The sequence below is a fragment of the Trichechus manatus genome, unplaced genomic scaffold (genome assembly GCF_000243295.1).
Source record: "Trichechus manatus latirostris isolate Lorelei unplaced genomic scaffold, TriManLat1.0 scaffold00043, whole genome shotgun sequence".
NCBI lineage: Eukaryota > Metazoa > Chordata > Mammalia > Sirenia > Trichechidae > Trichechus > Trichechus manatus.
The window spans coordinates 5,423,707-5,429,843 of NW_004443979.1; the positions used below are offsets into that span (position 1 = coordinate 5,423,707).

The 6,137-nt window shown below is 38.7% G+C and overlaps 1 pseudogene; it reads left to right on the forward strand.

Moving 5' to 3' along the window:
• Positions 1–4,327: 4,327 nt before the first annotated feature.
• Positions 4,328–5,030, forward strand: LOC101355100 (synaptophysin-like protein 1 pseudogene; annotated as a pseudogene).
• The last annotated feature ends 1,107 nt before the right edge of the window (positions 5,031–6,137 follow it).

A 6,137-nucleotide genomic window follows, 5' to 3' on the forward strand; every position in this document is an offset into this window, starting at 1 on the left:
CCTTGACCTAAATCGCTCCCATTCCCTTTCTCTGTAGCCATTCCCTACTGGGAAAATAAACCTTAGCTCTTAACCAGAGTTTCTAATATCTTAAGCTGTCTAGTACCCAAGATACTCGAGGAGTGGGAACAGAAAGAAGTTGGTGGAGAGACAACACTGACAAGATAAGGCTACACGTATGAAAAATATGAAATTTTAGGCCTTGTCGTTGTTAATGTTAGGTGCCGTTGAGTCGATTCCAATTCATAATGACCCTATGTACAACAACAGAACAAAACACTGCCTGGTCCTGCACCATCCTCACAATCATTGCTGTGCTTCAGTCCATCATTGCAGCCATTGTGTCAATCCATCTTGTTGGGGATCTTCCTCTTTTTCGTTGACTCTCTACTTTCCAAGCATGAAGTCCTTCTCCATGAACTGGTCCCCCCGATAACACGTCCAAAGTACGTCAGACAAAGTCTCACCATCCTCGCTTCTAAGGAGCATTCTGGCCGTACTTCTTCCAAGACAGATATGTTCGTCCTTCTGGTAGTCCATAGTATATTCAGTATTCTTCACCAACAGCATGATTCAAAGATATCAATTATTCTTCAGTCTTCCTTACTCATTATCCAGCTTTCGCATGCATATGAGGCAATTGAAAATGTCATGGCTTGGGTCAGGCCTAGGTTCTGGTTATTGAAAGCCAGTTTATTGAGAAGTTCAATCGAGGAGCTAGGAGATAGTACAGTGCTGTAGTAAAGAGCACAGGCTGCAAAGTAAGACAGTCTTGAGTCCAAATCCCAGTTCCACTACTAGCTGTTTAATCTTGAGCCAAGTTACTTAGCCTTTTTTAGCCTCAGTTTCCTAATCACAAAACAGGGATAGTAATAATTATTTTACAGGGTGTTTTGAGCTATCTTGTTGTTGTTAGGGGCCATCAAATCAATTCTAACTCATAGCGACCCTATGTACAACAACAGAACAAAACACTGCCCGGTCCTACACCATCCTCACAATCATTGCTATGCTTGAGCCCATTGTTGCAGCCACCTGTGTCAGTCCATCTAGTCAAGGATCTTTCTCTTTTTCACTGACCCTCTAGTTTACCAAGCATGATGTCCTTCTCCATGATAACATGTCCAAAATATGTGAGATGAAGTCTCGCCATCTTTGCTTCTAAGGAGCATTCTGGCTATACTTCTTCCAAGACAGATTTGTTCGTTCTTCTAGCAGTCCATGGTATATTCAATATTCTTCACAAACACCATAATTCAAAGGCATCAATTCTTCTTCTGTCTTCCTTATTCGTTATCCAGCTTTCACATGCATATGAGGCAATTGAAAACACCACAGCCTGAGTCAGGTACACCTTAGGCCTTAAAGTGACATCTTTGCTTTTTAACACTTTAAAGAGGTCTTTTACAGCAGATTTGCCCAACGCAATGCGTCTTTTGATTTCTTGACTGCTGCTTCTGTGGGTATTGATTGTGGATCCAAGTAAAACGAAATCCTTGACAACTTCAATCTTTTCTCTTTTATCATGATGTTGCTTATTGGTCCAGTTGTGAGGATTTTTACTTCTTTATGCTGAAGTGTAACCCATACTGAAGGCTGTGGTCTTTGATCTTTATCCGTAAGTGCTTCAAGTCCCCTTCACTTTCAGCAAGCAAGGTTGTGTCATCTGCATGATGCATGTTGTTCATGAGTCTCCCAGCAATCCTGATGCCACATTCTTCTTCATATAGTCCAGCTTCTCAGATTATTTGCTCAGCATACAGATTGAATAAGTATGGTGAAAGGATGCAACCCTGACACACAGCTTTCCTGACTTTAAACCATGCAGTATCCCCTTGTTCTGTTCGAACCACTGCCTCTTGGTCTAAGTACAGGTTCCTCACGAGGACAGTTAAGTGTTCTGAAATTCCCATTCTTCGCAATCTTACCCATAATTTGTTATGATCCACACAATCGAATCCCTTTGCATAGTCAATAAAACACAGGTAACCATGTTTCTGGTATTCTCTGCTCTCAGCCAAGATCACCTGACATCAGCAATGATATCCCTTGTTCCACATCCTCTTCGAAATCTGGCTTGAATTTCTGGCAGTTCCCTGTCGATGTACTGTTGTAACTGCTTTTGAATAATCTTCAGCAAAATTTTACTTGCTCATGATATTAATGATATTGTTCGATAGGTTCCACATTCTGTTGGATCTCCTTTCTTCAGAATGGGTCCAGATATGGATCTCTTCCAGTCAACTGGCCAGGTAGCTGTCTTCCAAATTTCTTGGCATAGACAAGTGAGTGCTTCCAGCACTTGCATCCGTTTGTTGAAACATCTCAGTTGGTATTCCGTCAATTCCTGGAGTTTTGTTTTTTGCCAATGCCTTCATTGCAGCTTGGACCTCTTCTTTCAGTACCATTAGTTCTTGATCATGTGCTACTTCCTGAAATGGTTGAACGTCAACCAATTCTTTTTGGTACAGTGACTCTGTGTATTCCTTCCATCTTCTTTTGATGCTTCCTGCATCATTTAATATTTTCCCTGTAGAATCCTTCAACATTGCAACTCGAGGCTTGAATTTTTCCTTCAGTTCTTTCAACTTGAGAAATTCTGAGTGTATTCTTCCCTTTTGGTTTTCTATCTCCAGGTCTTTGCACATTTCATTATAATACTTTACTTTGTCTTCTCGAGTCGCCCTTTGAAATCTTCTGTTCAGCTCTTTTACTTCATCATATCTTCCATTTGCTTTAGCTAGTATGCATTCAAGAGAAAGTTTCAGAGTCTCTTCTGACATCCATTTTGGTATTTTCTTTCTTTCTTGTCTTTTTAAATGACCTCTTGCTTTCTTCTTGTATGATGTCCTTGATGTCACTCCACAACACATCTGGTCCTCGGTCTTTAGTGTTCAATGTGTCAAATCTATTCTTGAGATCATCTCTAAATTCAGGTGGGATATACTCAAGGTTGTACTTTGGCTTTCATGGACTTGTTCTAATTTTCTTCGACTTCAACTTGAACTTGCATATGAGCAATTGATGGTCTGTTTTGAAGTCGACCCCTGGCCTTGTTCTGATTTATGATATTGAGCTTTTCCATTGTCTCTTTCCACAGATGTATTCAATTTGATTCCTGTGTATTCCATCTGGCAAGGTCCACATGTGTAGTCACCGTTTATGTTGTTGAAAAAAGGTATTTGCAGTGAAGAAGTCATTGGTCTTGCAAAATTCTATCATGTGATCTCTGGCGTCGTTTCTATCACCATGGCCATATTTTCCAACTACCCAATCCTTCTTCGTTTCCAACTTTCACAATCTCCGTAATGATCAATGCATCTTGATTGCATGTTTGATCAATTTCAGACTGCAGAAGTTGGTAAAAATCTTCATTTCTTCATGCTTGGCCTTAGTGGTTGGTCCATAAATTTGAATAATAGTTGTATTAACTGGTTGTCCTTGTAGATGTATGGATATTGTCTATCACTGACAGCGTTGTACTTCAGGATAGTTATTGAAATGCTCTTTTTGACGATGAACGCATTGCCATTCCTCTTCAATTTGTCATTCCCAGCATAGTAGACCATATGATTGTCTGATTCAAAATGGCCAATACCAGTCCATTTCAGCTCACTAATGCCTATGATACTGATGTTTATGTGTTCCATTTCATTTTTGACAACTTCCAATTTTCCTAGATTCATATTTTGTACATTTCACATTCCAATTATTAATAGCTGTTTGCAGCTGTTTCTTCTCATTTTGAATCACTCCACATCAGCAAATGAAGGGCCCGAAAGCTGGACTCCATTCACATCATTAAGGTTGACTCTAATTTGAGAAGGCAGCTCTTCCCAGTTGTCTTTTGAATGCCTTCCAACCTGAGGGGCTCATATTTCGGCTCTATATCAGATAATGTTCCACTGCTACTCATCAGGTTTCCACTAGCCAGTTTTTTCAGAAGTAGACCGCCAGGTCCTTCTTCCTAGTCTGTCTTAATCTGGAAGCTCAGCTGAAACCTGTTCACCATGGGTGACCCTGCTGGTGTTTGAAATACCAGTGGCAAAGCTTCCAGTATCACAGCAACACACAAGCCACCACAGTACACAGACATGTGGTGGGCGTTGAGCATTAGATGTTATTATGTATGTAAAATGCTTAGCAGAATGCATATCACATAGTGAGCTCTAAATGATTATTACTATTCTTATTCTTGGTATTGTTATTATTATTTCAATGTTTAAGGTGGGCCCTTCCTTGCTGCCTGCTGGGCTACTCAGGTCTTGGTGTATCCCCCTCCTCCTCAGCCCACCGCCTGACTCTCTCTCCCTCCTTCCTCCAGAAGATGTCTGCCTTCCAGATCAACCTCAGTCCGCTCAAGGAGCCGCTCGGCTTCATCAAGTGGATTGCTTCCATCTTTGCTTTTGCCACCTGTGGATGTTTTAAGAGCAAAACAGAAATTCAAGTGCCTTGTCCTAATGCTTCTAACAATAAAACTGTTACAGCTGCTTTTGGTTATCCATTCAGGTTGAATCAGGCATTATTTCAGGCAGCTTCAGAAGTAAATGTGTGTGATATAAAATGGAGCAGTTATGTCCTTATAGGAGATTACTCTTCCTCTGCACAATTGCAATCTTTGTCTTCCTGCTGCTTCCATTGCTGCTCTTTTTCTTTATGTTGGTTGTATGAACCTGTATCGAGATAGTCGAAAGCTTCCCATGATTAACTTTGTTGTTAACTCTTGTTGCCACTGATTTGCAGTTGGCGAGCACTTCAGCCTGGGCTAAAGCTCTTACAGATATTAAAATAGCTACCAGTCACAAATTATTCAGGAACTTGAGCCTTGTAAGAAACAAGGAGTGACGCGTTATTTTGACTCTGTGACCAGTATGGGATCCCTAAATGTATCTGTGATCTTTGGATTTCTGAATATGATACTTTGGGGAGGAAATGCTTGGTTTGTGTACAAGGAGACCAGCTTACACAGTCCATCAAATACTTCTACCGAGCATGGCCAAGGAGATATCCCACCATCTGCCGGAATATAATTAAAGGGAGAAAGACACTGTGTGAAATATATGTCTATATTATGACATTTTGACAAATCTTGGGAAGCAATTATTTGTTTCTACAATAAAAGTAATTGATTTTTCAATAAATTGGTGGATTTAAAATTTTGCTTTTTACATAAAGCTTGTACCATTCCTAGAAATTTAAGATGTAAATGTATTCTCCCAAGTAAATCTGAAAGTTCAGGAGCCTATTATGAGATGATATACATTTTCAAATGAACAATAACTTCTTCACTAAGTTCTTTGCCTTCCAAAGTGTTCATACCTTAAGCCTTAACATGTATCTTTACTCAGAAAACAGTTATATTGTCATATCATAACAGGAAGAAAATCTTTATTTGGAATAAACACTACTGTAAGTTTATACAGATCACATACCTAAGACCTGTCTTTCTTTGTTTAAGGAAGCCTCAATTACCATAAACCATATTTAGAAAAAACTTTTAGTTCAAAATTTATACCTGGGCATCGTTCATGTTATGAAAAATTTTTAATTGCAAAGACCTGGTGTATACTTTATTTCTGTTTTTCTCAACTTTTCTCACTACTTAATATGTGTATTAAAATTGTTTTGGGAACAGGAGTTTGGAGATTTCTGATAGATGTATAGTTAATTTAGTAATTCTGTCACATAAGGTGTAAGCTCCCATTATGCTGTCTGCTCAATAGGCTTGCTATATAAGTAGAAGACCGTGGCTCAACTAGATATTTCAAAATATATAGGTATTACTCTTAGTGATATTTGTTGTCCTTTGTTGCTCATGCTGCTTGAGCAGGGGCTGAGATTTTGCCTTCTTCCAAGTAGAGTGAAATATTCCACCTTTTTTGGCAGACATCATTCAGTGTTAAAAAAAAATTAAGATTTCCTTTTACTTTTGAAGCATTTAACATTTAGAGTCAATGAAGTTGCTATTTTGAGTTTAGCATTAATAATTGTGAAAATAAATGCGATTTGGATGTCAAAAAATAAAAATAAATGTCTAAGGTGAAGGAAAACTATAGACACTAATGCAATTATAAATTCTACAGAAATAGCAGAATAATTTATTATGTGACTGGCTTATTTTTTATATCCAATTATGA